Source organism: Cervus canadensis, chromosome 28 (assembly GCF_019320065.1).
Source record: "Cervus canadensis isolate Bull #8, Minnesota chromosome 28, ASM1932006v1, whole genome shotgun sequence".
Taxonomy (NCBI): Eukaryota; Metazoa; Chordata; class Mammalia; order Artiodactyla; family Cervidae; genus Cervus; species Cervus canadensis.
The window spans coordinates 12,646,683-12,671,439 of record NC_057413.1 but is presented as its reverse complement, the minus strand read 5'-3'; the positions used below and the strand labels follow the sequence as shown (position 1 = coordinate 12,671,439).

The following is a 24,757-nucleotide window of genomic DNA, read 5'->3' as shown; positions in this document are numbered from 1 at the left end:
AATTATCTGTCTATATATACATTACTCAGGCACACAAGCAAGGCTTTGCTACTGAGAGTCAATAAATTGATAAATTGCACACAAGGCACTTTCCTATATGAATCACTACATAAATTACGATGATTAATCTTTCATTTTTGAAACTCTATGATGCTGAAAAGCAGATGGTTTGTAGCAGGTCTGTCATCCATTCTCTCCTTTACCAGGGGCACTCCCAGCAAATAAAAAGAGAAATATATATTCATCAACACCCACTATATACCAGCATTGTGCAGGGCACAGCAGCTTACTTTCTCTGGAGTAGACCTCACACTGTAAAAGGTAACATACAGAAAAATGCAGAACTTCATGTGTATAGTTGCAAAGAGCAGCTGAACTTCAAGTACTCTAAACACTGAGAGTTAAAATTCCCTATTCCTTCCATCACTCAGGCTTCTATGTGGATTTTTTTTTCTCTATCAGTTTTCATTATTATCCTTTAATTCTTCCTTTTCTTTTTTTTGTAAAAGGTCTTAGTTTATTCTCTCTTTCATGAAAAATCTGCACAAGCACCACAGATACAGTCACTGCAGAATCTTGACTCCTTCTGTTGTCCAATCTCCAGCTCCCTTTTTGCCAGCACCAGCACTGGCCTTTGCAGTCCCCCTGACTTTCTTCACTCTGTTCCTGCGTCCCTTTCGCTGTTTTCTTGGGGTCTTTCTCTTCTCATACAGGCCATGCCTTGCAAGCCTGTGTTTGGGCTCGTTCTCTTCTCAATCCAGGGAGTCGTAAATCATGCCGAGGCCAGCTGTCCTGCCACCACCAAAATGGGTTCTGAATCCAGATACAAGGATGGCATCTGGTGTGGTCTTGTACATTTTGGCCAGTTTTTCCCGAATTTCCGTTTTAGGTACTGTTGCCTTTCCAGGGTGAAGAACATCAATGACCATTTGTTTCCGCTGAAGCAGTCGGTTGGTCATGAACTTCCTCGTTCGGATAGTTACTGTGTCGTTCATGATGGCAGCTGATCTTCAAGCAGCCAGGGAGGAAAAGAGGTAATTCTTCCTTTTCTTTCTTCATCTTTAATACCTTAGTCACATGCAGTTTTTTTTTTTATTCTTTGCCTATATGTTTGGGGTTTTTTAATTTATACTATCCATATAAACATGGGTGTGAGGACACAGGTACACTAATACACCGCTGGAGGAGATGTGTGAAAAGGTGAAAGTGAAAGTCACTCAGTTGTGTCCCACTCTTTGCAACCCCATGGACTATACAGTCCATGGAATTCTCTAGGCCAGAATACTGGAGTGGGCTGCCTTTCCCTTCTCCAGGAGATCTTCCCAACCCAGGGATCGAACCCAAGTCTCCCTAGCAGAGAATAATTTGCAAATATGTTGAGCCAGCATTTCTACTCTTAGCAGTTTAGCTTTCAAAGGCACTCCCATACAATGCAAAGTTTATAAGTAAAAAGGTGTCAATAGCACAAACTTCCTTCAATACCAATATGGCTAAATAAATCATGGTTTATTTACACAATGGAAAACTATACAACCATTGAACACAATGATATATAAGTAAAGTGCTCACATAAAAAGATGCTCAAGAGATATGGCTAAGTAAAAAAGCAACTTGCAAAAGAATGTTACTCCACTGTAACACATATAAGGATAGCAATTATGGCAACAATAACATAAAACATGATTATACCTTCAAGAAAAAGAAAAGAAGGTATTGAAAAATCTCTCAAATGGTTGATCATGATCATCTCTGCAGAATGGTAGTATAATAAGAAGGACTTTCACTTTCTATGTTGTTTATTAAATAAGTTAATGTTTGTAAATTATTAAAACAGAGTAAACATAGTATTGTATAAAGTTTATTAATAAAACAAAAATAAAAATATATAATATAGCATTATGCATGCTCAGTTCAGTTCAGTCGCTCAGTCGTGTCCGACTCTTTGCAACCCCATGGACTATAGCACGCCAGGCCTCCCTGTCCATCACCAACTCCCAGAGTTTACTCAAACTCATGTCCATTGAGTCAGTGATGCCATCCAACTATCTCATCCTCTGTCCTCCCCTACTCCTCCCACCTTCAATCTTTCCCAGCATCAGGGTCTTTTCAAATGAGTCAGTTCTTCGCATCAGGTGGCCAAAGTATTGGAGTTTCAGCTTCAGCATCAGTCCTTCCAATGAACACCCAGGACTGATCTCCTTTAGAATGGACTGGTTGGATCTCCTTGCAGTCCAAGGGACTCTCAAGAGTCTTCTCCAACACCACAGTTCAAAAGCATCAATTCTTCGGCACTCAGCTTTCTTTACGAAAATTAAAAGACACTTTCTCCTTGGAAAAAATCTTATGACCAATCTAGATAGCATGTTTAAAAAGCAGAGACATTACTTGCCACAAAAGGTCCGTCTAGTCAAAGCTATGGTTTTTCCAGTGGTCATGTATGGATTGTGAGAGTTGGACTATAAAGAAAGCTGGAAAAAAAAAGTAAAAAAAGAAAGCTGAGCGTGAAGATTGATGCTTTTGAACTGTGGTGTTGGAGAAGACTCTTGAGAGTCCCTTGGACTGCAAGGAGATCCAACCAGTCCATCCTAAAGGAAATCAGTCCTAAATATTCTTTGGAAGGACTGATGCTGAAGCTGAAACTCCAATACTTTGGCCACCTGATGCGAAGAACTGACTCATTTGAAAAGACCCTGATGCTGGGAAAGATTGAAGGTGGGAGGAGTAGGGGAGGACAGAGGATGAGATAGTTGGATGGCATCACCGACTCAATGGACATGAGTTTGAGTAAACTCTGGGAGTTGGTGATGGACAGGCAGGCCTGGTGTGCTGCAGCCCATGGGGTTGCAAAGAGTCGGACAAGACTGAGCAACTGAATTGAACTGAACTGAACTGAACAACAAAATGAAAAAAAAAACAGAAGTTTCATTAGTTCTCATATTTCTTTGAGTGGAAGACTGCCTCTTTTGTATGACCATTTTGAATCTTACTAGAAATCCAAAATAATTATTTTCAGCTTTTCTGTACAATAGAAACATCACCCAAGGGTTAAGAAGGCTTTGCACACCTGTATCTTACCCCAAGAAATGGTAGGATGCAGAGGAATGTTGTGAAAGGCCATTCATTTATTGTCCTGGGATGTTTGCCACCCTTCAGCTTAGGAGTCATTTTTGGCAGGAGGGCAAACACACTAACTTGTTCTCAAACATTCTTTCATGAAAGGTGAACTTCTCTAGGCTAGAGACAAGGGCGGCTTGGGCTAAATAAATGACTGTGGACTTGAGAAAGGTGCATGGATTGTAAAACCATTTAGGATGTTAAAAATAGCAAGACTTATTTCACGTTGCAATTCAGAAGTAATCCTGCAGCCCTTGGGAAGCACAGAGAATCTACCAAAATAGTAACAACTGGACCATGGCTGTAGCTTTTGTGAAAGTAATAGGGAGAAGAAGAGGAGAAAAAGAGAAGGGGGAAGGGGTGAGGAAGGAAAGAAAGAGCGTGCAGAGGTGAGGAGAACAGTAAAAGGGGGAAGAGGGCAGAGGAGGAGAGAAGGGAGAGGGAGGGAAGGAGGAGGGGCATCTTCAAACCAAAACAGCACTGCTAGACGTGCTTTCTCCCTGCATACAGAAACCAAAAAATGCTTTAAGATGACAAAATATCATTAAAAAAAAAGGAAAGAAAGAAAAATTGATGGCACCCACTAACTCAATATAACTCTTCTCCAGTGTTGGGAAGCTGGACTACTTGGGTAATCCAGAATATTACAGCAAAATTCCTTGGGTCCATTGCTGAAGGCAAGCCAAGTTAAGGACATCTATTGGCACGCCCACAACCAAGGAATTCTTTCTTTTCCTTCCAAGAAAAGAGATAAAGAGAAACCAAGAAGTCAAAGGCAGACAGCAGAAGAAAGAAAAAAAGCTAGTTGACAGTTTGTAGGACAAATCCCAGAAGGTTTTCCTACCCATTTTCAAGTGCCCTTGGTTAACAGAGTAAAACATGAACAGAAACATCCACCAAGCAAAACATTCAGTAGAGCCCTAAGGAAGCTGGGACAGAAGTGGTACCCATCACTAAGCTTTCAGGTCTCACGAAGGCAACGGACTTGATGGAGAAGTTTCAGTACATGCTATATTATCATGGGAATTTTACTAAGATTTTTTAATAGTCAAAGCAAATGCTTTATAACATCTAAGGACCAGCAGGCTGAAATTGCCTTTGGCAATGTTTCCCAAATTTTTAAAGTGTGAGAACTTCCTAAACATCAAAATACACTTTTGCACATCTCCCATGAGTAAGAGTTCTGCTCTAGATGTCCATTTATTTAAAAATATTTGACACACTTTAAGAGAATGTTGCCAAATGCATAGATGGTACTCCATAAATATTACCGAATGAATGAAAACTAACAGCACACATACACAATTTTTCATCTGCAGACAGTGCTTGTGGGGATTGGCTCTTGATCTCCAGATGAGGCCATTTTCCTTGGAGTAGAAATTAAAGGCCACCTTTGCCCATTTGTCTGTTTGTTAGAGCAAAACCGAAGCTATTACTCAAGAAGAGTCTTGATCATGCCTGGTCTCCACCCAATTACAAATGGAAACTGGGGAGCTTTCCATGTGGCATGTATCCTATTGGGCTCCTCAACTTACACAAACTGCCAACGTACTCCCTACTTAGCTGTTAAGTGCATTGGTCTGCACTTGCCCAGCGACATGACTTACCTGTGCTTCAGCAATTGCTGAAAGGATAATGCTGAATTCACTGACACTGAATTTTATCCAAACCTACTTGAGAGGTTTAATTTATAAAGGATTGTCAGGCAGTCTCTATTTTCCTATAGATATAAGATTTATGCTCAGATCGTTGATCTCATATGTAAAACCTGAAACAGTCAAACTTGTAGAAGCATGGAGTAGAATGGTAGTTGCCAGGAGTTGGGAGCAGGGTGGGGGTGGGGTGGAAATGGGGAGATGTTGGTCAAAGTGCACAAAGTTTCAGTAATGTGAGATGAGTAACATCTGAGATCCAACATATAGCATGGTGACTAAACTTCACAATATCCTGTATAGTTGAAATTTGCTAAAGTTAACAATACCATATTGTATAGTTGAAATTTGCTAAGACAATAGATTTTATGTATTCTCACCACAAATAACCACCCCCCCAAAAAAAAGAGAAAGAGAAAAAGATGAAGAAAATGATAACTATGTGATGTGATGGATACAATAATTAGCTTGATTGTGGGGATCATTTCACAATGTATACATATATCAAAACATCAAGTTGTTCCCGTTAAATATATATAATTCCTATTTGTCAATTATACCTTGATAAAACTTTTTAAGAAAATCTATGCTCATATCAATGTATTTTGTCAAAATGCAATTTACCTAATCTGGACACAGTTGTCTGCTTCCTTCCCACCAAAGAACTGCTTTCACCATACCGCATTTTACATTTACCCCATTGACTCACAGGATGAAAAGAAAAAAGTTAAACATTAACTTTGAGGACATTGTTCACTGCAGAAAATAGGGTTCTTTCTATCAGGGCCAAGGGAGCAGTTAATCTCAGTACCAGGAAAAGTTTTACCTCTAAGCAATTACTTTTTTTTCCTTAAAGATAGACTAGTAAAATTATTATGAGTGATGGTTTTTTCCTACTATGGCCAGAAAACACACAGCCAATTATGTGACTTATCTCCAGGAATTTCGAAGAACTAATAGCACACATTTTGTGTACTCTAGTTTTTCCTGTATTTTTACTAATCTTCATTAGCCCGAATTCAAGGGTGCTAGGCACTAGAAGTGACAACTGGTGACTAGCTGATTCATAGCTGAGAACAAGTCTCTACGCAGAGAACATCCTAAGCGCTCACTTGGCCTTGTAGCCAGCCACTTCCCCGAGATGCCTCCTGAAAGGGACCAGTTTAGCACAAGCAGCAGTGACATCCCCACCTCGACATTCAACGCTTCTCCTCCGCCTGGTCCATAAAACAGGAAGACTGCAAGGAAGCTGGAGATCACCTTTAGAGAAAACTCAATACTTAGGTTTTTTTTTTTAAAAAACTACTTCCTCCTCTATTTAAAAAAAAAAAGAAAAAAGGAAGGGCATGGTTTACCCAGGCCCAAGGCAAGGGAAGAGCTTGCGGTACCAAGAAAAAGCCCTTAAGTAGAGGATTCTCAGGGAGCATGAGTGCCAGGAAGAATGTGAATGACAAGGAAGAGTCTAGATTTCTGCGAGAAGGATGGGGGTGGAATGATAAAGGAAGAGAGCTTGAACAGAATGTGAAATTTAAAAATGAACAAGAGTGAGTCACCTAAATGTGACTGTTTTACCAGCCAAAGAGCGGTGGTTCAAATATTTAAATGACTCTGTCTGGTAATAGGATTGGGGTGATTTTTTTTTCCTTTGTGTTTGCCTGAATCATCCAAATTTTTATAACACATTTGTGATACATTATAGTAAAAAAAAGAGTTCATTTTGAAAAAAGTAAACTCTTTAACATTAATATCTTCAGATGACATCACAAAATCATACAATCCCTTGAGTCAGCCAGAACTTCAGCAGCTACTAACAAGTTATTACACAAGTAATGAAGTGAACTTGCATTACCAGATAATAAGACATGTGTTAACACCACAATAACATAATGTGGTACACATGGAAGAATTGATAGTGGAACCAAATACCCTAGAAATGGAATCTAATACATACCTATCTAAAAAAGGACTTGGTATATGATAAAGATGGCATCACTAATCATGGGGTAAAAGAAAGTATTGTTTTATAAGTGGTGCTAAAAATAGCAAGTTAACTATTTTAGGAGGAAATCAAATCAGTACCTCCTAATGTACAAAATATACATTTTGGATGGACTAAAATGCTAAGTGTAAAAACTATATTCAGGAGACCTATTAGAAACACATGTGAATTTATGATCTAAGATTTAGAACAGCTTTCTAGGCAAAATACTAAAGGAAGAACATAAACCCAAGAGAGAGAGACCAATTTTCTTATGAACAATGGTTTACCTCTCCAGTTACTTAGATCTTAATTTTTGCTCCCTTTCACAGGGATCTATGGATGTTGGGGTTCTGGATGCTTTTCTTTCTCATATTTTAGTTATATTTTGAGGTTTCTACAGTGACCGTATAATCCTTTCATAATAAATATTTTAATATTTAAGGAAAAGGCTAATTAAAAAGATCTTAGAAGTACTCTAAACCGTGTTAAGTATCACATGTCTGATGAGAGCTGACTACAAAGAGGAAAGTTGTGCATGAACAATGACATGGCTCTACAGAAAGATTTCAGAAGAAACCATGCTAGTCTAGAGAAAAGGGAATGAAGGAGAGCTTAGAGAATAATTAATTTTTTGTGAAATGCTCTCAATTAGTTTTGGTATCATCTACCACAAATCTTTGCCTGCTTCTAATAAGCAGGGGGTAGGTGTTATTCCATGCACCAGAGAAAATCAAAGCAGCCTTTTGCAGCTTAGACAAAAAAAAAAAATCCAGGGTATAGGGGACGTTAGTCAAGCAGCTGCGGTCTTTATTATCTGTGCACCGTTTTGAGGGGCATTGAGGGATGGCAAGGATAGTGTGACCTTGACAGCAGCAACAGGCAGGTTCTAGAAGCAGGCAACAGCACACGGCTGCTCCACAGCTCTGGGCTGTACCGGAAACCTTTGTTAAGCTCTTGGAATAGTATCACCCTTTGGAGACATCGCTGCCATTTTTTTTTTTTTTTTAAATGCTTTCACTAGCCCAGTGTTGCCCACAGACACAGCACCAACTCAAAGACTCTACATTAATTCGCCTCTGAAGAGAGTTCTGGCTCCAAGAGTTGCCACAGACCTCAGACATATCAAAGGAAAAAGAGACACCCTACAGGAAGGGAAACATGTGCCTCCCACCTCTGCATGCCCCCGACCCCGATATACCGAGTTTCAGATTCTGAACCACTCAAGATGGCTGGGATCGCCCTACCTCACTCCCACTCCTCACCAGTCTTATCCACCAGAATGTTCACAAAGTTCACCAGACCAAATGGCAGAGTATCTGCTTCATTAATGGCTGATAACTAATCTTTAAAAACACAAAAGAGGAGCACATCTCTAAGGGCAAATCTAGACTTCCGTCTTGCATCTTCTCTTTGAAATGCAAGTTCGCCCTCTTACACCCTGTCAGGTTCTGGCAAAGAAGCTGGGCCCGATGGTGAATTTACTGAAGCAGGTCCTGTTCACTGTGCTTACCTCGCAGGGAAAGCCAGTCAGTGCCGATTCCTTATGCCCATCTTGCAGAATTATAAGACAGGCAGCAAAAGAGTGAAGTCAGATTCTCATTTTGGAGGCATAATAACTCTACTCATTGGGCTGTACATGATGCTAGACTTACACTCCCAAATCAGCTATTCATCTTCCTTTCAGAAAGCTGAGCAAAGGGTGGTCAGAGAAACAAGAAATGTTATTCCAGGACGGCCTAAAACTAAGATGGCCTTCGGAGGCCTGGCAGAATTGAGCATCCTGAGACTTTAAGATATCGGTTTACTGCAAAACTCAAAGAATACATTTTCAGCCAATGTTAACAGTGAACATCAAGGTGAGGTAATGCTAGCAAAGGGAGAATTCTCAGATCTCCACAGTTTCTGATAGGAGAGACGCTCAGGCTGGTGACAACCGTATTCTGTCCAAGGAGAGATCCTGCCAGGCAGCATGGAGACCTAGCACTCTTCTAAATAATTGCCTTCAGTTGTTCAGTCGTGTCCGACTCTTTGCAACCCCATGAACCGCAGCACATCAGGCCTCCCTATCTATCACCAACTCCTGGAGTTTATTCAAACTCATGTGCATTTAGTCAGTGATGCCATCCAACCACCTCATCCTCTGTCATCCCCTTCTCCTCCTGCCTTCAATCTTTCCCAGCATCAGGGTCTTTTCAAATGAGTCAGCTCTTCGCATCAGGTGGTCAAAGTATTGGAGTTTCAGCTTCCACATGAGTCCTTCCAGTGAACACTCAGGGCTGATCTCCTTTAGGGTGGACTGGTTGGATCTCCCTGCAGTCCAAGGGACTCTCAAGAGTCTTCTCCAACACCACAGTTAAAAAACATCAATTCTGCAAAAGCTAACGAGTTACCACGTGATCTGGCTCTACCATCCAGCTCTCAGTGCATTCATTCACAACCCCATTGGCACCATCCTGCTTTACTGTCCAAGACAGTAAATAAATAGATGGGCAGTCACGTGACAACTGTGACATGACCAGGCCACATGCTTGCCCAAACAGGTTTCTAAGAAAAACTGAGCATAGCAAACCTATCCTCTTTTATATTATCCCCTTTTTTATTTATTTTTAAGTGGAGAATAACTGCTTTACAATGTGGCATTGGATTCTGCTCTACAACAGTGTGGATCAGCCACAAGTACACGTAAGCCTCCTGCCTCTTGGACCTCCCTCCCACCCCCACCCCCACCCCATCCCACCCCTCTAGGTTGTCACAGAGCACTGGATTGAGCTCCCTGTGTTACACAGCATTTTACAGATGAATTTAAGGCAGACGGTGGTGACATCACTAGCCAACATCACACCTAATGTGTTGTAGGGCCAAAATCTGAACCCAAGCGATCTAGCTCCAGAATTCATACCCAACCAAGCAGTGCCATGTTGCAAAACTGCCTATGTATGTTCCTAAGGAAATATACCCTCCTCAGACCAAAACAAAGAGTGACCTTTGCTCTGGCTAAAGAAAAGATTAGCCTCCACTCAGATAGTTACCCAAAGCCACAGACTCAGAATTCATAACAGGCTGAGCCATCAGCTTGTCCAATCCCCAGTTCAAAGCATAAATCCTTTCTAGAAACCTCCTGACAGATATTATTTCTTCTAGCACTGTTGCAAATATCAAAACCAATAAAAGGCAGTATTATTAAATACTTACTTGCTACAAGAGTCTCCTGAAAGCTTCATGTAACGTATCACATTTAGTCCCCATCAGACAAGAAGCACAGAATCACCATTTTCAGATAAACAAATTTAAGTGTGAAAGGCTCTCAAGTCCTTGGCTTGGAAGGTCCCTTTCCTTCAGACAGCTGAGTCATTGTAGGAAACAGGAGGAAGAGAGAAAGTTGGCTCAGTTGACTGGCTGTGAGAAATGACCAGAGGTTCTTGAACCTATACAGAGCCACAATCCCTTTTCTTAAATCTTTGAGGCAGACATGCTTTAGAATTGAGAATTTTTTAAAGCTTAGAAAGCCAATATGGTGAATTACTAAGACCTCCAAAAGGATCTGGGGACTTACCCCATAATCTAATGTATTAGTATTTTATCAAATATTATCAAAGCAAAACACAAATATTCACTCTAACTGGGATAAACATAACGATAATAAATAATTTCATAAATAACTTCCAGACGGGTTTTTTTGCCAGTGAATTTTGGCACCAAACTTACAGTAAAGTACTTACTTTTCAGAGTTTTGAGAATTAGAATTTTGGACAAGGGACCGTGGACCTGATCAACCTTTCAGCTTCAACCCCAAGAGAAAACAAGTGGTACTCTCCCATCCCTTCCCACTCTCCCTCGATCTGTGTTTCGTTTACTTCCTAACCCTGAGGGAGACCATCTTTCATGTTCCTTTCAAACTTCTTCCAGCCACATAATAATGACAGTATTTTGGAAGGAGTTGGCCTGAACTGGTTTCTTTCCCTTACCTACGTCCTTAGTTTTCCCCACCTCATCCACACAGAACATACTTGGAAGTTCGTAAACTTCAGGGTGGGTCACAGTCACCTGAGGGACTTATTAAAACAGAGTCCCACATGCAGAGGACTTATTCAGTAGGTCTGGGGTGAAGCTTGAGAACTGCATTTCCAACAAGTTCCCAAGTGCATCATGTAGACAGTGCTGGTCCTAGACCACACTTTAAGGACCCACTGCTTTACTCAATGCAGCTTTCTCACACCACACTGAAGTGAAAAAATAAAATCAAAAAACACTCAAACTCATCTTTTATTTTCATAAAGATTATCTTCTAAATGACCCCAATGTAAATTTGATGACTCACAGCTGCCTGCCTGTCTGACACAGAGAGACAGAAAGACAGCTGGATATTTGTGAATGGCTTGGTTGCCATGGGATTTGGGATGGGGTGTCATCCTAAAAAACCAGGCGAGGCTCTTTACTGGTCTAGGCATCAAAACAGCAATGCTAAAGGGGACTAGGGAGCCGGGTTAGATTTCTATTTTAAAGAAAAGTCCTTAAAAAAAAAAAGAAAAGTCCTGAATTGAAATTCCTTCCCCAAACCACTGTACCATGTTGCTATGTGAAAAGAACAACTTTGCAAATGATCTTCAAAAGTCATTAAACATGAAAAATACTATTTTCCTGTGAGCATACATAACTGTCAGTCAACATGGAAACTAACAGACATAGATTTACTTCCTTTGAGAATCACGAAAGTTGTACATACTCTCACGAACTGATTTCTTAATTCCTCTACTTACAGGCCACTTGCTAACTTCAAGACATCTCTTTTTCACACCCACACATTTTTTTAAACTCTATTCTTCAAGCATCTTTATTTTCTAGATCTTTCCCACTAAGACCAGAAAAATCTTTGTTCTTTTTACTCTGTTTTAATTCTGAGCGGAAAAAAATGGCCAGCTTTGAGAAGTAAAACCTAGTACAGATCTACTATACAAACACAAGAAAACTACCCGTTAGGTAGACTTAGGTACAAGAATCAGTGCCACCAACATCCCAATACAAAAGTATTTTTCTTCTTCATGTTTCTCTAACACCACACTTACTCAAACATCTTAACAATAACTAAAAATATATTTCTAATGAATCTATCATCTCCTTTATCATGCTGACTATTCTAGCTGTATTCATTTTACTTGCTTCAGTTACAAATTTTATTATTTAACCTACCTCATGGCTTTAATAGCTTTTGGAGGGTTGATCTGAAAGATTATTCATGATTTATACTTTTTAAATAAAGGGACATGCATTTTTGCCCCAAATATCTACAAGCTAATCCATTTTTTGTTCAAGGACTAAATGAATTTCTGTAATACTTTAAACATGGAACACATATCTAATAAGAGAGACCCTTAACGAACGTATCTTGGCCAACTCATAAATTATCAAGTTGAACTGTGTGATTATTTACTTTGTAAAAAGATTCTTTGCTTTTCAAAAGAACTAACCAATTCCCTTTAAACAATCACATTTAAAAGCACATTTTGACTCACATACATTTTCATGCACATAGCAATTGCTAGAAGCAAATGTAAAAAGAAAGTAAAAATGAAAGGTAAGTATCATCACTCTTACTTTAGACCACTCTGCATCCTTCGATTGACTCCCACTTCCTGACAGAAAGGCTCAAAGCCGGTACCTTTCCATGTGAATGTTAGATTGAACATTAGCAGACACAGCTGCACACCCCACCACGGCTCAACAGTAAGTAGCCAGGTGAAATCGAGGGCTGCGGATGTTTAGTGATGCCTTATACATAGGGTCACCAAGAGCAAGAATCACAATGTCTAAAGAGCAAAAAAAAAAATCTAAAGAACAAACTACAGTTGACTCAGAACATGCAAGAGAGTTGGAAGCACCAACGCTCTGCACAGCAGAAAACATGAGTAAAACAGAGTTGACCCTCTGCACATTCAGTTCCTCTGGTACCATGGTTCTGCACCTGCAGGTGCAACCAACCTGGATCCTATAGCACTGTAGTATTTACAGTCAAAAAAAGCGGACCTGCATGGTTCAAGCCAGTGTTCAAGGGTCAGATATATTTTTTCCAAGCATCTATTCTGAAGCTCACCCTTAAGAGGCAAGAGTTGTGTCTCAGAAAGCTCTGCCTCAGTGGAAACCATTCTATAATTAAGGCCCAAGCATGCTCTATCCCTCAAGTAGGGCCCCTGACTCTAATGCTAATTCTAGTTTTAGGGATGGGGCTTAAAAGTGAATTTCTTACATTCTCTCTGTTTTATGCCTTAAATGCTCTTTTCTTTTCATATCCTTTAACTATCCTTTAAAATAAAAATTCAACAGCTGTTTCTAGAAAAGAATCAAGTTGATATTTGCCTCAAAGTTATAGGCCTCCCACACTTACGATACCAGTGAGTGTGTGTGGGTCGTTCAGTCGTGTCTGACTCTGCGACCCCATGGACTGTTGCCGGCCAGGCTCCTCTGTGCATGGAATTCTCCAAGCAAGAATACTATAGAGGGTAGCCATTTCCTTCTCCAGGGGAATCTTCCCAACCGAGGGATCGAACCCAAGTCTCCAGCACTGCAGACAGATTCTTTATGGTCTGATCCACCAGGCAAGCCCACTCAGGCTACTTGCCTATGTACAAATAAGTGAAGGATCCCATAATTCACTAATTATCTGAGAATACCTCTAGCAAGCAAGGTGCATATCTTCCTCATCCAGACGCTACTGTGATGAAATCATATATTCACTGGTACCTACTATGTGGCCAGTGTTTGCTAGGCTGGTGGTATAGACATAACCAACTTGGTCCTTACCCTCAAGGGATCCAGCGTCTATTAACAGGGTCTCTTTCTTGGGGTAAGTTATTGTTCTTTCTCTGTAGCCCTTTTAATATGCAACAATCCCTGGGTAAAATGAATACTATAACATGTCATGAATTTGTTCATCAGCTCTTCCCTCCCAATCCCAAAGAAGTACCTCTGGAAGAAGGCAGGTTTTAAATAAAACAATTCTCTCAAACCTCTGGAAATAAACACAATGACCCACAGAGCCCAATTGAAGAGAAAGTCAACTCTGGCACCTCAAAGACTCACTTTGCTGCCACCAGTGTCCTTTCATGACCGAGTCACTCCTCTGCCTTTCCTCCAGGGAGACACTAGATGGCACCAGAAAACTGTACAAGCATCCTTCGCTTATGATGTCTCCTTCCTCATCAAAGCGTCTGGGCGTTTCATACACAGTGCCTCAAATTTGCCCTCCTAGCTATCACTTTCCTCAGAGAGGAGCTAAAGAAACAAAAATTCACTGATATTCTAAACAAAGAAGCACCTGAACACTCCAATTTAGCTGCGAGGGGTCAGCCATGTGGCTTCAAGGCAACTTCACGATTTTCCCAGCAACTCCCAAGAGTTTTCACTTCTTCAAATACTAATTAGGTCCAGAATCTCATCTAGCTCCTGGAGAGGAATGTGTGAGAACCAGCCGGCATAATGGATTTGAAAGGCTTTTGCAGACTGTGACGGGTTATCTGTTAATTGCCACTTGCATGCATATCCCCCTGAGATCAGAGCTGGTCCTGAGGCAATGCAGGCAGTGGAGGGAGAAGGAGTTTCTCGGCAGAAGGCATGAGGAGCTCTGCCCAGGAATGCAGTGTTTCCATTGAGCTTGGCCAACATACTCAACAGCACACAGCAAGGGAACAGAAGTTTTATTCAGTTTCTAGACACCAGAGATTTGTTCTCCTTGCTCTCTGGTTAAAGCATCACCCCTGAACTCAATTGCAGTCTCAGGCAGAAGCCTCCGCACACTCATTCCCTATCGTCTCGGCAAACTCCAAGTGAACCTGAGTCCTAAAACAAAATGGTGAAGTAAGTAAAGTCTCTAAAGTCTTCCTCCTCCTCCATACCCTGATTTAATTTCTCCTTCACGGATAATCCTGTACCATCACTTTTACCCAGGTTGTCCTTGTCAGGTTGGAAAATGAACAGAAAAAAAGGAACAAATAGCTTAACATGTTACCCATTCCAGACATATCTATATTTTATATGAGGACAATAACCAAAAACACAGCATTTCATCTAAAGGAATAAATCTCTAATGGTTGAATGTGAGGCATTGTGGAGAGATTTTGTTACCATCTCTTCATACCAGAGAAGTCATCTCTCACAGCTTTTAACAGAAGACCCAGCCAGCTTTTTCTCCTTCTGCCCTCTACCCTCCAACTTTTTCTCTCTGGTCTATGCAACTGATTACACTCTCTGCTTTCCTTTCCTCTATACCCCTTAGCAATCACACTTTTAACTTTAGAGGAGCTTTCTTTCTGACACTAACCTCAATGTTGACATTCTCCCTCCTTCAACAAACATGCTCAACAGAAATCAAGCTAATTACCATGTAAGTACTATAACTCTTTATACTAATTTATAATTAAAAAGCATTCCCATCTGACAGATAAAGGGAGAAAAATGAGATATAGTAAATGAGGTCACAGTGTCGCAGGAAAGGGGACCCCTTCCAGGACGCAAAACTGGGCTCTTGTCTAACACTCGGAAATGAACTGTCCGAGGAGACACATCTGCTGACAAAGCAAGAGATTTTATTGGGAAACGGCACCTGGTGGAGAGCAGTAGGTGAAGGGAACCCAGGAGAACAGCTCTGTCACATGGCTTGCAGTCTTGGGATTTTATGGTGATGGGATTAGTTTCCAGGTTGTCTTTAGCCTCAGAGTCCTTCCTGATACACAGCTTGTTCAGTCAAGATGGCTGCCAGAGAGAAGGATTCTGGGAGGTGGTCAGACATGTGGTGTCTCCTTTTGACCTTTCCTGAACTCTTCCGGTGGGTGGAGGCTTATTAGTTCCTTGTTCCTTACCAGAAGCTCCTGTCCTAAAACAGCTCATGCAAATGGTTACTATGGTGGCTGGCCAAGGTGGGCGGATCCAGTCAGTGTGCTTCCCCTGACAACAGGACTAACTGGCAGCAGGATTCAGAACCAAATGCTGACCTCTGGCTCCCAGCAACCCAAGAATTGTTCTGAAAAGTATGGAAGAAGAACCTGAGGGCCAGAATGACACTGCCATGGAAATGCCCTAAGGCCCCACACCCTCACCTCCAGGCCCTCATTCTTCCTGTGGGAACCAAAGGCAAATCATATCTACAGCCAGTCCTGGTGGCCTCACTATCACTGGGGGTTGGGGCCTCACCAAAGACAAAAGTGCTGGCTCTCAATCCCCTTACACACTTCAGGACAAATCCCACCCTGAGCCCATCGGGGCCCAGAGTACCGTTTCCATATCCAGACTCAACCTTGGACCTTAGATACCTTGAAAGACCATGAGATGGGGGAAGAAAGAAGACTTCTAGGAAGCAACAGATTGGGGCAGTAAAACCAAGTTCTTAGTTCCAGAGTTCTTAGTCCTCGCTGAGGGCGGTTCATGTAAAAGGCATCCCATGATGTTGTGAAAGACATCCTCCTTTCACCACCACATACTCTTTGGGTTTTCACTGACACCCCCTACTATGATTTAACCATACGCCCGCCAACACCCTTTCCTCCCATGAGGCCATTCCCACTCGGGCTTCCTCTTTGGCCCACAACAGAGCTGCCATACCGGGTCCTGGGCCAGCCCGTCGGGACACCACACAGCAAAGCCTTTGTAAGAGCTGGCACTCCGTCTCCCCCGCTGGGGAGAGTCCAAGGGCTGGGAAGAGATGCTCTGCCCTAAAACAGGAATGAAGCACTGAACACCTTCCAGTCCTGAGTGTTTCCACACAGAGGAGTAGGTTTTCAACGGGAGTAAGAATCGGAGAGAGTTACTAAGAAGGGCCAGCCATTTCTGAGGGTGCAGTCCTGTCAGTGGCCCCTCTTAAAACTCTCTTCCACATCCACGGGAAATGCATTCATCTGAGCGCTGGGAAATGCCCTCCCCCTTCCTCTTGTCTCTAGGGCAACTCGCTCCCCAAATTCCCCTCCCCTACTATATCACACACCTAAAGAAAACTTCCAAACAAGTCATCCAAAGGCAGAAAAAGAAAAAAAAAAGACCTGAAGCTTATTCAATTAAGAACATATCCAGGGACTTCCCTGGTGGTCCAGCAGCTAAGAGGTCACACTCCCAATGTAGGAGATCCAAGCTTGATCACCACACGCTGCCACTAAAGTTTCCTTATGTGGCAGCTAAGACCCAGCACAGCCAAATAAATAAATATTTTTTTTAAAGAACAGACCAGAGCCCTGTCGGCACAGAGCTGAGGCTGTGGTTGCTGTTAGTCAGGGACAACTGAGCTTTAGTGATCTTTTTCCATGAGTCCTATCGCTGCCCTGGCATAGCTTTGCTTCCAAAGGCCCAGATAGATGCCTTTGAAATGTATATGTGTATGTACATTTACATACATACCTGTGTATACAGGTGTACACATATTTACATACCTGTGTATACAGGTATACATACATTGATGCATACTTCTGTGTACACATGCGCAGATACTCACATAGAGCCCGCCCTTGCAATCCTCCTGGAGCTTGGCGCCAGGACACGCAGATACCAGACTTCGTGAATACACAAGTCCCTTACTTAAAGGTTCCTGCCTCACCAGTTTCCACCTCCTCAGTTTCCCTCTCCGCAGGTTCCGGGTTCCGCCTGCCACTGACTGGAAATTAACACGCAATCCTTCAAGTGTGTGACTTGAAAAGAAAATACAAAGGAAAAGAAAATAACAATGCCCTATACTTCCGTAAAACTTTCTAACTTTATCAAAAACTTTTGCATCTATTACTGTCTTGCTTCATTCCTAATTTGTGAGGTAGACTGCCTGCCTGCGTGTTTAGTCATGTCGGTCTCTCTGTGGCACCATGGACTGAAGCCCACCAGGCTCCTCTGTCCATGGGATTCTCTAGGCAAGAAGACTGGAGTGGGTTGTCATGCCCTCTTCCAGGGGATCTTCTCAACCCAGGGCTCAGAACCAGTGTCGCCTGCACCGCATGCATTGCATCTTTACCTACTGCGCCACCCCCTGAGGTAGATTGGTGGTGGTTTAGTCACTCAGTCGTGTCTGACTCTTTGCGACCCCGTGAACTGTAGCCTGCCAGGCTCCTCTGTCCACGGCATTCTCCAGGCAGGAACACTGGAGTGGGGGTTGCCATTGCCTTCTCTACTGAGATAGATTGGGCAGATGTTATTAGGAACCCTATTTCACAAATAAGGAGATTAAATTTCAAATACAGTGTGCTGGTTTGAGTCATAACTAGGATCCAGGTTGAATGACATCCATGTCACCTTGTACCAAACAGCTACCACTTAGTAACTGTGCAGTTAAATATGGTGCAGTTTGGGATACAAACGTTCCATTTTTTTTTTAGTGTTCAATGCTTTTATAAATCCATTTTAAGAATTATTGCTGCTGATAATAACCCCTGCAGATCACTTCTTTATCTGTATAATTAAAATCAGAGTAGAAATGAGCAAATATTTCAATACTACCTATCTAAAAAGAACCATCCTATCTATGACTCTCAACCCTACCTGAATATTAGGAATCAACTGAGGATATTTTTAAAATAGCAAAGCCTGTGCTTTAGCGTATGACATAGCTCATGGGATGTCTTGAAGCCCACGTTGAATCAACACCACAAACCAGGTCAAATGAATCCCAAGGGTTGCAGGTTACTGAGCAGAGCTTTCCAGATAAACAGACCTCTGTTGTCTCCACATTCCTATGTCTAATTTCCAACACAGAGGTCCCTTCACAGACCAGGAGGCAGGTCTGGGTTCTCTCACTGAATCTGACCATTTGGCTTTTCTGTAGCATGCTGTTCAGTACTGCATTATCCACCCTGGTGGATTTTAAACATTTTTTGTTTTGTGTCTTAGATTTCTCTTCTCCCTAAAGATCAGTTATAAGCACCTAAAGTGCAGAGACTACATCTCATTTGGTTTCAGCCTCCACAAAGCCCTGCACAATACTTCATATATAATAAGGAATCAATACATATTGGATTTATTGTTCAAATAAAGAGCAACATTTTTTAATTAATTTATTTTAATTGGAGGATAATTACTCTACAGTATTGTGATGGTTTTTGCCATACATCAACATGAATCAGCCACGGGGACATACGTGTCCCCCCATCCTGAACACCCCTCCCACTTCCCTCCCCACCCTGTCCCTCTGGGCTGTCCCAGAGCACTGGCTTTGGGGGCCCTGTCTCAGGTACTGGTTACCTGTTTTTCATATGGTAATATACATGTTTCAATGCTATTCTCTGACATAGTCCAAAAGTCTGTCTTTACATCTGTGTAAGAGCAGCAATTTTTGTGGCCAGATGAAGAGCAATAATTTGTTACAGGCTTGGCCTGTGTCAAGAAAAGGCCTGTCATCCTTTACGGACAGGATAAAGCACTTTGCCCTTACTCAGCATCACGCCTAATAGCAACGATTGCTCATATTTGTCTGGCACTGCACAGCATGCAAAGTGCCTTCAGAAAGATTTATTTGTACAGGTTTCTTCCCCCCAAACTGGCAAACATGATCCTCAGATCAGAGCCTCTCCTGTCAGGGTGAATGGAATCGTAAAATCCACCTCATTAAGTATCACCTCTCTCTCTCCAATCCTCTCAGGCAAAGTTTCCAAGATTAAAGTAAAAGTGTGCTGGGACTTCCCTGGTGGTCCAGTGACTGAGACTCTGTGCTCCCAATGCAGGGGGCCCAGGTTCAATCCCTGGCCAGGGGATGGATTCCACACACCACAACTATGAGTTTGCATGCCACAACTTAAAAAAAGATCCCGCGTGCCGCAATTTCAAAGGTCCCACATGCCACAACTAAAACCCAACACAGCCAAATAAATAAATGTTTATAAAATAAAGAAAGAAAGTAAAAGTGTGATGCTTTAACAGTTCTATATACTCAGAGGTAGGAGACATCAAAGAGAATCTCTATGCATGACCTGGACATGGAAAGTTATTTTAAAAAGCAAACATGATCAGCTCCCTCACATTCAAAACTCCCTCTTGATTGAAGGCTGAGATTGAGAGTCCTCCATTCCTAGGAAGGCTGGAGAAGCAGAAGCCTGGGGTGTAACCCTACAAGGAGTACAAGGGCTCTTGGAGACAGGTAAATAGTTTTACCTATTTCTGTTAGAACCAGACAACCTTCAGGGCAAGAGTAAATCATAAAAGGATAACATCGTATTTTTAGCTAGAGGGGGATATGCAAACCAGGTAAGAGGCTGTCAAAATTCCTAAGTCCAAAGTTTAGCATTTTAAAAAATTAAACTAATAGAAAAGATTATTTCAATAGAAAACAGAGCATCTCACAGTCAGAAAGTAAGAACTGCTTCATAACACTTCTGAAATTTTATGTGTAAAACTGTACTGGGTCTTCTTGTCAAGTATATTTCTTACTATAGTGTTAGACCAAAAACAAAAAAGTTTTAAAGTTTGGGCCTAGCTGTAGGAAGTTTGCTGGTGGAGTAGTACTATTTGCATGCTCTTTTTTCCTGGTATTAGTCCAATAAAAGAATAGTACTGTTTGTTTTCTGATTGAGCAGTACTTGCCCTGGGAGCAGCCTGGGCAGGGTGGTGTAAGCCCTGAATTCTGGCCCATGAATCATGGCTGCTTCACTGCCCAATAGATAGGCCTTAGGCAAGTTACTTAACTTCTCAGTCTTTCTTCATCACTCGATAGTGATGGATAGTGATTGTTAGTCACTCAGTCATGTCTGACTCTGTGATCCCATGGACTATAGCCTGTCAGGTTCCTATGTCCATGGAATTCTCCAGGCAAGAATACTGGAGTGGGTTGCCATTCCCCTCTCAAGGGGAACTTTCCAAACCAGGGATCGAACCCAGGACTCCTACATTATAGACAGATTCTTTACCATCTGAGCCACCAGGGAAGTTACTCATCATTCTATAGGGATACCTGCTGATATTTCACTCAAGAGACTGAAAAAGTAATGAATATTTTGCCTGCAAGTTACCTCCCCAAGTACCTACAAAGATATTCAGTACATGTGACTTCCTACGTGCCCTGTCCACACCTCCCACCCCACACCACCTCTCCTGTAGGGCATTGGGATCACCTCTGCATTTTCCCACTTTTCCTAGGAGGGCCTCTGTCGACCCTGAAAAATGCCACCTAACACTCCAGCTGAGTCATCTTCAGAAGCAGTCACTGACTCAAAGAGAGGCAAATATATAAGAACATCCAATTCACTCGTGTTTGGAAACATGTGTTTCAAAGAATATATGAAACAAGACCTCCAGAAGGACTGCTATTTGTCTTGGCTTGCATGGAGTAGAGGCATAAGAGAAATGCTTTGTTAGATGAATAGCTTCAGTGCCTTCAGAGGCTCTGAAAAATATCATTTTCATATTGTAAGCCATAAAAACAACTTCCGTATCTCCTCCATCTGACTTCACATTCCTCTTAATCAGGTGGTTTCCACAACGCCTAGGAAGGACTCTCAATAAATATTAACTCAGGAAAAACAGATCAGGAAAAACTACTCATCTCCTTTTCTGGCTTAGGAATTTAACTCCGAAAGGTCAGAGGCCTTTGTATTTCATCCATTCGTTTGGAAACTCTCCCAGTGAGAATCCACCGATGAGTAACCTGTCTCAGACTCTCAGTCAGGTGTTCACTTTCTCTAACTATGAGAGATTAACTGTCCCAAAGTCCAACACCCTGAGGGAAGCAAGTTCATCACAGGCGGCCTCCTACGGTGTCGCCCATCCAGAGAGAGTTTTCCTATTTTCCAGCTATATGTCCTTTCAGAAACTTCCAGTTCCTCCTCAGCAAACAACACTGTCTCTTCTCACAGTCACAGGCTCCCGTGATGGCTCAAGGGATAAAGAACCCGCCTTCTAATACAGGAGACACAGGAGACACAGGTTCGATCCCTGGGTCAGGAAGATCCCCTGGAGGAGGAAATGGCAACCCAACTCCAGTAGTATTCTTGCCTAAAAAAATTCCATGGACAGAGGAGCCTTCTTGTCCGCAGTGCGCAGGGTCACAGAGAGTCAGACGCGACTGAGCGACTAGGCAAGCAAGCACAAAGTCACTATCTTTCCCTCGCTCTTTTCTCCCCATGTCAGTTCCTTCCTGAAACCTCCCAAGGTCTCTTGTCAGAATACTTCTAGACTAGTCTGTGCACTGTCTGCTATCTGGTTTATATCTTCCCCAGATCCCTTACTACATCGGGATGTGCATTACAATTACCTGAGAAGATGCCTGACCTCCCTCATGGATTGTTATCACCCCTCCCAGGAGCTCCACTCACGTAACTCAAGCCCAGACCCATCACATACATTCAGTGTGTTTCAGGAACGGGGACCCCTTCCAGGGCCCGCAACTGGGCTCTTGTCTAACACTCGGAAATGAATTATCCGAGGAGACATGTGCTGACAAAGCAAGAGGTTTTCTTGGGAAAGGGCTCAGGAAAGGGCTCCCGGCCGAAGATCAGTAGGGTAAGGGAACCCAGGAGAACTGCTTTTAGCTGGCCGTCTCGGGTTTTATGGTGATGGACTGTTTCCGGGTTGTCTTTAGCCAATCATTCTGACTCAGAGTCCTTCCTGGTGGTGCACGCCTTGTTCAGCCAAGATGGATGCCAGTGAGGAGGATTCTGGGAGGTGGTCAGACTTGTGGTGTCTCTTTTTGACCTTTCCCAAACTCTTCCTGTTGGTGGTGTTTATTAGTTTACTATGTTTATTAGTTCCGTATTCCTTACCAGGACCTCCCGTCATAAGACAGCTCATGCAAATGTTTACTATGGTGCCTGGCCAGGGTGGGCGGTCTCAGTCGCTGTGCTTCCCCTGACAAATGCAGGCTGTTGAACTGGCTTGACGATATCTCTGTCACCACTTCAGTTGTTCACTGTGGCCTAAAACCAAGTCCCTGAGACTTCTATCTTCTCCATGGTATCAAGAGAAAATATGTGAAACAGGAGAGAAACAGAAGGGCCAGAGAGGAAAGGAAGCTAGAGAGCAAAAAAAGAAGCTTCCTTCTGTGGCATTCATAGCTGTATTCCTGGCTCTCTCTCACACTACCTCGTCAACTGTGATTGAGAGACTGGTTTTACCTGAAAAGCAGCTCACTCAAACTGGAGTTTTCAAAGGCCTCCTGGGTCACTAATAAGAACGACACTGCATTTCAATTTAGAATCCCTTTTTTACCATAATCTCTAAGCATTGTCTAACTTAAGCCCCAGTCTTGATTAAATTAGGTATTCAGTTTGCCTCCCACCCACATTCCTAACATTCAGGTCTTTGCAGGCAGGCTGAGCTAAGAGACCCTGAGGAAGGGGAGGGTATCCTATGGAACTGTGGCTGCCTGCACTGATTTCTCCTGTTTCCACCCTGCCTCTGGTCACTCACGGGCTGGCCCTGCAGCTGCTACTGTCATCAATGTAACGCATGATGTTGCCGGGGAAGCAACACTGGGAACCTTTTTGCAGGGTCTGGAACGTCGTTTCTGACAGATGTTCCCACGGTCAGAACAATGACAAGGCTCCTTTCAGCTCGCTTTTTTCCCTTGCAGGTTTGGAGAGTCCTTTGTGGGGCTAGGCTGAGTCACAGATGGATACAGGGCTTAGGACCGCCCCCCTCCCAGCCCTCCCCACCAGGATGCCTAAGGCATTTGCATGTAGTGAATCCTCTTGCCCGGCTCTTTACAAAAGCCAAAGAAAGGCTTTTTTTTTTTTTTTTTCCTATTCAGAGCCAGGTGGCTTTGACGGTTAGAATTTGTTCCATTAGCAAGAGCAGCCTGAGGAGATTAGACGGACAGGCCAGTTTCCCTCCACAAAGATTCCACCATGCATATTTGTAGAGGCTGAGTAGCCCAGCAAAAGTGGCTGAGCTGAATTCACTTTAGCCAGCACTCTGCACTTCTCAAAGGAGGTAGAAACAGAGGCTTTAAACTAGTTGCAGGTCTTCCCAGAGAGCCCACCCTGACTTGCACAACTGTCTGGGGGTTGTCACCTCTGTTAGGGCTCGTCTCAACCAATATATCTGAAAAAATACACAAGACAGCCCAGCCCGCCACATGCTGCTAAGTCGCTTCAGTCGTGTCCAACTCTGTGCGACCCCATAGATGGCAGCCCACCAGGCTCCTCCATCCCTGGGATTCTCCAGTTAAGAATACTGGAGTGGGTTGCCATTTCCTTCTCCACATACCTGTCCTCAAAAACAAAGGCACAAGGATATGTTTATTCATGTCTGTCGAAGTTTTTGGCCCCACCATGGGCCCAACTATTGAAATAGAAGCCCAGAAGTCATTCTGGTTGCTTCACTTTTCCTTATATCTAGTGTTATCTCTATCTAAATGGCTCTCTTCCTTTTCCTCTCTCTCCATCCTGTTGCTGGTAAGCTATAAGGCAATCCACTCCAGTGTTCTTGCCTGGGAAATCCCATGGAGAGAGGAGCCTGGCAGACTACAGTCCGTAGGGTCACAGAGAGTTGGACATGACTGAGCGAATGAGCTTATGTACAAAATATGCAACTGATAGTATTAGGTTCGTTGCTTTCCTTCCTGCCTCTCCGTGAACCTCCTTCCACAAAAGTGTCAGAATAATTTTTCTAATGTTTAAGTCCAATTCCATCACTCCCTTGCTCAAAATTCTTCAGCAATACCCATCCATCACGGAGATAGAAGCTGACTCAGGTGGCTTCAGGATTTCATTCTTCCCTACCTGTTCATCCAAACTTATATCCCAACACCTCCCTAGACTCCAGTGATTCTAGATGGATTTGGACTCAGCATCCCTGACAGGCTCTTGCAGATCTCCAGAGATGCTCTTTTCTCTAGAATGCATCTACTTTCTGGTGTGTTCCCAGCTCTCAAGATCACCTAATATTCTACTAACTCACCTAATTCTATTCTGCTCCCCATGACCAGACTAGGACTCATGTCAGTTCATTCTTATCTGTGTTGTTTCCTTAATTGGTCAAGATTAGCAGAAGTGTGAAAAGTCTATTTTGCCCACTCCTCTGTCCCCAAACAAGAAAACCCTAAGGGATATCCCACGGGGTAGAA

The 24,757-nt window shown here is 42.7% G+C and overlaps 1 pseudogene; it reads right to left on the bottom strand.

The window, feature by feature from the left end:
- Positions 1–489: 489 nt before the first annotated feature.
- LOC122430060 lies at positions 490–21,550 on the bottom strand (annotated as a pseudogene).
- Positions 21,551–24,757: the final 3,207 nt, after the last annotated feature.